Consider the following 9459-nt stretch of genomic DNA (forward strand, 5'->3'; position numbering starts at 1 on the left):
GTGTATATCTCTCCCGTACACACGCGCGCGCATAGAGGAAAACTCTTGTCAACTTAAGTTGATAAGAGGCAATGTCCACCAAAGTTTCTAACCATTGGATTAAGTTCTAAGATTAAGATTTTCTTTAGATGATGTGGCATGAATTAATTGTACGAGGGGTATTTTCGGAAAAATAAAGCTAAACAAAATAGGAAATCTAATTATTATGATTCTGTAGCATACAAAAAAACTATATCATCACCGCCAGAAAACAAATTAAGAGACGACAAGAATGAAGCTTTTTCCTTCAACATTAATTCTCTTCTTCTCCTTCAGCCTCCTCTCAGCTGTATTTCCCAGAGCCCTGCCTCCTCCCCCTCCGCAACTCCACCCCCGGCACCGGTCTTTTAGTTATCACCACCTGCACCGGCTCTAGTGGCCCCCGCGTCGGTTCCAACGTCTGCAGCTAGCATCCCCAACGGCCTCAGTGACGACTCTGTCGTCGTAGAGTCATCGTTGTCTTCTATGTCTCCTACATCGCTCTCCCTGGGACTGGAACCTGCGGCGTCCAGCCTTGATGGGTCGAGCGCCGATGTGTCCCGAGTTAGCGTTGGATTTGCTGTGATGATCGCCGACGGAGTTGACGTGCTGCTGCTGTAGAGATTTTATTATTAATGTTAATCATTTCTGTAATAACTCAAAATTTTCTGCATTTTGGAGTTATCTTTCATTTGAGATTCGAGGTGGGATAGCTTGTATTATGTTATATGAACCATTTTGGTTTGCAGGAATAAGATTGTGGTTATTCTCATTTTTTTAAGATTTCTTTGGAGATGAAAAAATCCGCACACATCTTCAGTGCCCCTTTTGATCATTTGGGCCTTGGTACTGGGGTCTGTTACTCATGCAAGGAGAAAGAGCTTCAAGAAGATGAAGTTAAGCTAAGCTCTAAGACAAGCCTCATGTACAAGAAGACTGAATACAATATACACTACACTGAAGAAGGCACCTTTCTTAGCCCAGTATAAACTTTTGCAGTAATATTCTGGAGGCAATCCTTTCTTTTTCTTTTCTTCCGCCTTTGCTCTATCAATATTGTCAGCATCAACATGCTCCTTTCTGTGTTTATTCCCCCATGGTAACTTACATATCTTAAGAGCTGCAGATTCTTTAACATCCTCTAGTTCAAATTCCATACAGTCATTACACAATAGTCAAGGAAGAGCCAATAAAAAAGCGTGTTATCTCAGATGCAAAAGACTTGCAAGGAATGACAAAATAGCACCAAGTGAGAGCCAATAAAAAAGCGTGTTATCTCAGATGCAAAAGACTTGCAAGGAATGACAAAATAGCACCAAGTGTAGCAATCAAAGCTTAAATAGTTTCTTCAGAATGACAAAACACCACCAAGTGTAGCAATTAAAGCTTCTACAGAAAAAAATAAGATAAAGAGGAGCAGATTCACTCTTGTAAACTTCAACAATAAAACATTACATTATCATACTCTCTTTAAAAGTACGAGTTTAGAAAAATCTTTCTATGGTCAATATTACTCTTAACTTTTTTTTAAATATTACATTGTTATCCTAATCTATTACAATTATCCTATCTTTTTTTTAATTGGTAATTAAATGATTTATCCTATTCATAATGAGACCTAGCATGTTATTGGATAAATGAGGTACGTTTGATATAATTTAAATTCTTTACTTATTTTAGTTCATAGAGAAATCTAAACAATATATGCTAGTCATCACCTAAAAGTTTTTAGACTTTGTAAAAAAATATCCTCTAAGTTTATTAAATATATACATTAGTATGTCTATTTTCAGTAAAGATAATTGAACTTGTTTTTGAGTCGATAATTTTGCATACAGTAGATTTGATAGGTCACGTTTTATTATATTTTTATACCCTCATTATCTATTTTATTTAAATAATATGTCACTAATAATATGTTTTATCATAATTTACAGGTTAATAAAGAATTAATGAATAAAAGCTCAAAAAATAATTTATCTGATTTTTTACTATTTATTGAAGCCCAAAGAAGAGAAAAGAAGACCCAATAGAGTTTAATGACCCATAAAAAACCGGGTCAAGAGATTAATAAAAGTAAAAATCCGTTATAAACTAATTGGTCGGCCAACCGATTGGCTAATTGGTCAGTCAATTGGTCAATCGATTGGTTTGCAACAAAAATAGTTTTCTGACCAAGATTTAATCCTTGATTTCCAAGCTAAATCCAAGTGTTCTTATTCATTGCTGTAGGCTATAAATAGGGGGTAAAGGGTGTGAGGTTTAAGTGTAAAACTTTTTGTAAACTCTATTAAAAGAGGAGGGTTACTCTTAATTGAGAAGACCTTTCAAAATTATAACTTTATTATAACTAATAAACATATTTTTCAACATCTTCATATTTTCCTTTTCTTCCATTTATTTGATGATGAAGATGAAGACGAAGATGAATAAAGGAGATGGCCTTCAAGAGGCTAGAACCCTTTTAATTTATAGTGTAAGTTTTTCTTTTTCTCTTTATTTTTGCTTAGATATTTATGTTTAGGATTTTATTCTCATTTGGTGGATTAGAATTATGTATTTTTACATTTTTATTTGATAGTATAGATTTATTTTCTTGTACTTCTACTTTTGTAGTCTAGATTTATTTTTATGCTCATAGTATAGATCATCATTTGTTCGTTCTTATTCTTGCTTTTGTAGTTAGTTTTTGCTTTTCTTATATTTTATTCTTTTATACTTTTTAGTTTAGATTTTATTTCTTTATTTCCCAATATGTATAACTAAAATCTTATAGGAATTCTAGGATTGTATGAAACTAGTTTAATTTCTTTCACAATTTGTGAATTGCTCTCTTGTACTTAAAATGATCATATTTAGGATAATCAACTAGAGAACAATCAGCAGAAGAGTAATTTGATAATCTATAATTATCTTGAGTGTGATAAGTTATGCTTATGAGTTCTAGAATTAATATCTAATTGTTATTCTTTTCATGAATGTTAATTTTATTTGGATGATAATTTGATAAATTATGTTTTCTTTAAGTGGTTTGATAGTCTATGCTTAATAAATATAAAGTAAAATGTGACAAAAAGAGAATAATTCATAAATTCTAAAGAAAATTAACTAGTGGATTCAATTCTAAATTCCTCAAATCTTTAATTGATTTCCTCCATCTTTTACTCTTGTGATTTTCCTCTTTGTCCTTGATTTTCTTTTATTTGTTTCTTGATTTAATTTTCCTCAAATTTTTTCATTTTTCTTTGTTCACTATTAATCTAGTTTAGTTTTATTTGCAAACAATCACACCCACTCTCTTTGTTTATCCACATCCACATTCATCACTCCTTATTGTCCACACAATACAACTTAGAAAAACAAATTTGAATTAATTCCTACAACACCTTCCTCATGAGATTCGACATCTTTTATACTATAATTTGATAGTTGTGCACTTGCAACTTAGGTTTTATTTATCCCCTATCAAGATTCGAAAGGAATAGACATGCCTTAGTCATAAATCTGACTAATAAAGATAAGATTGTGATTTAAACCATCAACAAGTAAAATATTAAGGAGTTTAAAAGAATCTCACCAACTCATATGATATTATCTTTATCATTGTTTTTAAGAGTCACATCTCCACTTTCTTCCTGTCGTGACTAAGAAATGAATATTTCTTGCTTGTCATGCACCGAGGACATCCTGATAGTATAGAGTAAATGTCGAACCCACAAAGAAGGTACATTTTTAGAAATTCTAAATTTAGTCCTAGAAATGTAGGGATAAATAAGAGCGAAAAAGAACATTTAGAGATGTAGAGAGAGATTTATTTGTCACAAAATTAAAAAGTAAAAACAAGAGGATAGGGGAAGAAAAGGAAGAAACAAATAAAGAGATAACAAAAAAATAGAAAGAAAATAGAAAGAAATAGAAATAAGAAAAGAGAAAGAAGGAGGAGGAAGGGAAAAATCAATAAAAGAAATCAAGAAGAGGGAAATCAAGAGTGGAGAGAAAATTTTGGCAAAGGTTGAGGTAAAAACAAGTATAGAAACTAGGAATCTAGAATTAAATCAACTAGTTAATTTCAAGATTTATGAACTACTCTCTTTTTATCATATTTATTTTAGATTTACTAAGCATATATTATGAAACCACCAGAAAAAGCATATCTATCAAACTATCATCCAAATAAAAATTTTATTTATGAAAAAAACAAACAACTATATAGTAATTCTAGAATTCATAAGCACATTGATTTAAAGTGATAAGCTGTAAGGCAGCTTTTGGGCTGATATATGAGGGCTTATGGAGGTCATGGACATAAATGAGTATTAGTTAAGAAGACTTATTAGGAAAGGGTTAATTGAAAACAGGATGGATCAAAAGCAATGAAAATGATATATTAGTTGCTAATATTATTATAAAGTATAATGACCATTAATTGGACTAATGGTGAAAAGTGATTCATATAGCTAATCTCAATAATTTGGTATAGAGGTTCAATTATTGGTCGTAGTTGTTGTATTAAGGCTTAATTCTGAGGCACACATAATTTAGAAAAAAACTTATACAGATGTTCCATAAAAAAGACGGGATACAAGGCGTGGCTTAGAATAGCTTTATCTATTCACTTAATTAGATGGATTGTCTAGGTATTTTTCACAGAGTGATCAATATTTCCAGTACTATACTTGACATTTATGCTTCTTTGAAAACAATGCAAAGCTTTCATGCAATCCATTCTTTATCACTATATTCGTTTTCATGATTTAGCTTGATACCAATCTTTCATGCATGAATCCATTGTTTCTAGGGAAAATTTGCAAAATAGACCATTTTTATGAAATATATAGCGAAATAGACCATTTTAAAAAATAATTAGCAAAATAGACATCTTTTGAAAAAAAGAGGTCGATTTTGAAAAACAAGGCTCAGAAAACATACGGGACTACTAGTCCCGTATGTTTAGAGCCAACTAATCACGGATTAGTGACTCAGAAAACATACAGGACTAGTAGTCCCATATGTTTTCTGAGTAGAAAATTTCACTAATCCGTGATTAAAACATACGGAACTACTAGTCCCGTATGTTTTCTGAGCTGTTTTGCAAAATAGACCTCTTTTTGGCCTGTTGGCAAAAAAGATGTCTATTTTGCTAATTATTTAGCAAAACGGTCTATTTTGCTAAATAATTAGCAAAAACGGTCTATTTTGCAATTTTTCCGTTGTTTCTAAGCATTAAGTGTTGTGCGCAGCGGAAATTTTGGCAGAGTTTCTGGTGCACAATAAGAGAGAAAGATCGATAAGAATTCTTGTTTCTCAAAGGGAACAAGAATCTGAAAGCCTAATATCCCATCAAAGTGGGATATTTGCTCTTCCTCTCGTCAGCTCTAGGACTGCGCGTCGAGGGATCCTAAAAACTATTACAATGGCCACAAACTCAAACAAACCAATTTTACGTGGTTCGGCAAACTGCCTACGTCCACGGGGCAAGGAGGGGGAGATCTACTATTAGAGGGGAGAGAATACAACTAGGGTTTACAATCACTCAATCTAAACCCTCTCACAATCTCTCAGACCTCTCACACAATTATCTCTCTCAAAAACACAAAAGCCTATTTGCACGAAGCCAAAGAAAAGCCGCTGACTTTTTCTCCCGTAGCCTCACTTTTCTTCTTTCTCCTGCACTGCGCACCTGCCCTCTGCAGCCGCCAAAAAAGCTCTTGATTTTTCCCCTGCCTTCGCACGCCCTAGGGAGAAATCTCCTTGGTATTTATATAAACTTCAATCAGTCACGCGTTCCGAAGTCGGGTGGGCCAACTTTGTTTTTGCTACTGCTCACGAGATTTTCTCAAATCTCTTCACGCTTTCCAATTCTCCAAATCTTCTCACGCGTTAATTGTTGAGCTCGATTTGGTTGCAACCCAAACACGCCTAGAACAGCCACCAACAAAGGAAACCAAGCTCCTATTACCTCCCAATGATGCCCCCTTGGAAGGCCCCCAAACATCCACGTGAACTCCTCCAGAACGACCCTTTACTCGGTGAATAGAGGTGTCAAACTTCACCTCGGTCTTCTTGCTCACATCAACATGTTCACTGAACTTTAAATTGCAGGTCTTTGCACCCTCTTTCAATCTATGCGAAGAATCAATACTGGAATGGTCAAGCCCCAAATGCCGCAGTCTAGTCGAATCAACAGAAGTCGTCAGCTCTCCACCTGCCACTATACCTCCAGTCAAGTAATACAGGTTATTTCTCCTGACGCCCTTCATCAAAATACGAGAGTCTCTCGCAATCTCGAGAACCATGTCCTCAACACGAACCTTCAGACCCTCTCCAACCAAAGCTCCAATCGAGATCAAGTTCTTCCTCAAAGAAGGAACATATCTCACATCGTTTAACTCTCTAACAGTCCTGTCAAACATCTTTATGCGAATTCTTCCTATCCCAAGGATCTGGTATGCACGGTTATCAGCCATGTACACCACACCACTATCCACCAGCTTCTCAAAACTGGAGAACCATTCCCTTCTAGGGCACACATGATAGGTCACACCACTATCCAACATCCATTCAGATTCCTCTGAATAGCTATATGTAGGACTGATAGAAAGTGAATAAATAGAAGAGTCAGAATTATTACCATCCGATACGATGTTTGCTTCTGATGATGGCTGCTTCCCTTTTCCCTTCTGCTTATTCTTCATCCATTCGTCGAGCTTTGGGCAGTCTTTCTTCCAATGACCAGTCTCCTTGCACCAAGCACACTGATCTTTTCCTACTCTAGATTGTGACTTCCAATTCTTTCGGTTTGGACCATTCCCTCTTGCGACCAATGCCTCTGCTACCGACTCAGTCGAATTCTCCTTATCCTTCTTCCGAAGATGATAATTCACCAATGCAGCAGTGACCTCACTATACGAAAGTGATGCCTTCCCATTAATCAGAGTAAGAACGAAGGTATCATATTCCTCGTCGGGCAAGGAACTCAACAACAGCAACACCTTGTCCTCATCTTCAATCTTGACATCCACATTCGCCAAATCCGCAAGAAGCTTTGTGTAGTGGTTCATGTAATCTCTAATGGAGGTTCCCTTCTTCAACTAGAAACGATAAAGTCTCCTCTTCAAATACAAGCGATTTTCCACACTCTTGGTCAAATACTTGCTTTCGAGAATCTCCCAAATCTTCTTCGCAGAAGTCTCATTCATCACATCATATTTTAGATCTTGAGTCAAACAAGACCTAATCACACCACACGCCGTTCGATTCATCTTCTTCCAAACCTTCTCTTCAATCTCATCTGGCTTGCCATCTAACTCCAAGGTATCCTCCAAATTCTGCGCGTTCAGCGCATCCAAAACCTCGCATCTCCATAATCCAAAGTTGTTTGTGCTATTAAATTTCTCCACATCTATCTTCATAGAGTGGATATTCAAACTCTGAATGGTCTTCACGCCAGAAAAACCACCCTCAACACCCGAAGCACCTTCTTTCCCCGACATCTTACGCACCAACGAACAAAGGATAGATCCAAAACTGAAAGATAGAGTCTTTACCAAAAGATCCCACCTTTATCACCAACGAAGTCCTAAACGGGCCTCCAAATTGATCTACTCCTCCAACCAAACCCTAGATCTGGAATCTGGGCTCTGATACCACTTGTTGTGCGCAGCGAAAATTTTGGCAGAGTTTCTGGTGCACAATAAGAGAGAAAGATCGATAAGAATTCTTGTTTCTCAAAGGGAACAAGAATCTGAAAGCCTAATATCCCATCAAAGTGGGATATTTGCTCTTCCTCTCGTCAGCTCTAGGACTGCACGTCGAGGGATCCTAAAAACTATTACAATGACCACAAACTCAAACAAACCAATTTTACGTGGTTCGGCAAACTGCCTACGTCCACGGGGTAAGGAGGGGGAGATCTACTATTAGAGGGGAGAGAATACAACTAGGGTTTACAATTACTCAATCTAAACCCTCTCACAATCTCTCAGACCTCTCACACAATTATTTCTCTCAAAAACACAAAAGCCTATTTGCACGAAGCCAAAGAAAAGCCGCTGACTTTTTCTCCCGTAGCCTCACTTTTCTTCTTTCTCCTGCACTGCGCACCTGCCCTCTGCAGCCGCCAAAAAAGCTCTTGATTTTTCCCCTGCCTTCGCACGCCCTAGGGAGAAATCTCCTTGGTATTTATATAAACTTCAATCAGTCACGCGTTCCGAAGTTGGGTGGGCCAACTTTGTTTTTGCTACTGCTCACGAGATTTTCTCAAATCTCTTCACGCTTTCCAATTCTCCAAATCTTCTCACGCGTTAATTGTTGAGCTCCTTCACAACGTGGAGGGACCCACGTTCACATCCTAAAAAAAAACATCATGAGACGCTGTCCTCCCCCACTCACGCGTCATTCAATCACATTAAGCTCCCTGCATGAGTTTTGACAATATCAGGTTGTCATAACTGTGCAGCTTTGCTATATTTTTATGGATTTTCTTTAAGGGCATGTTCGTTTGTTTTCTAAAAATCAAGAAATGGAAATGGAAATGGTGAAAATCTCAAAACTCACCATTTCCTCCATTTACATCCCTAAAACTCACCCACAACACCCAATAAAATATTATTTCCATCCAACAACTCATCCACACCATCTAATAAAATATGATTTTTATCTAACCACTCATCCATCACATCTAATAAAATATTATTTTCATCTAACAACTCATCCATCACATCTAATAAAATATTATTTTCATCCAAACATCACTCAACTCATCTCTTCTCATCATTTCAAATCACTCACATCATCCAATAAAATATTATAACAATTCACCTCATCTCATTAACATTTTATTTCTTCATTTTCATCCCAAAAAGTTATGAAAACACTTTTCTTAATCTTTCTTCACATCACCCAATAATACAATGACAACTCATCTCATCTCATTTCATTTCTTATTTTAAAGAATCAACCGAACAAAAGAAAACAAGAAACTACAGGAAATAGGTTTCTTATAATTCATTTCCTTATTTTTTTTCGCCAACCGAACACTCCAAAACTAGTTTTCTTAAAAAATCACAAACATCATCCAATAATAAGGTGACAACTAACATCATTTCAATTTCATTTCTTTGATTTCCTTCTTTTTTAGCCAACCAAACACTCAAAAAACAATTCTTCATTTTAATAGTTTTCCATTTCTTTGATTTCCCTCTTTTTTTTAGGCAAACGAACAGGCCCTAACAAACAATGTAGGCATGCCTGTGTGAATTATGTATTTCTTGCTTGAGCAGTTTATTTGTGATTTTCGTTGCAAACGGAGGGCTGAATTGTTATCAATTGTTAGTTTGGCTGCCGTCAGACTTTTAAATCTCATTACCATTTACATGTGGAAAAATGATTCTAGGTGAAATGCGAACGTTGACGGAGACAAATGTCAATACAAGTAAGATT

This window comes from Asparagus officinalis, chromosome 6 (assembly GCF_001876935.1).
Source record: "Asparagus officinalis chromosome 6, Aspof.V1, whole genome shotgun sequence".
In the NCBI taxonomy this organism is placed as follows: domain Eukaryota; kingdom Viridiplantae; phylum Streptophyta; class Magnoliopsida; order Asparagales; family Asparagaceae; genus Asparagus; species Asparagus officinalis.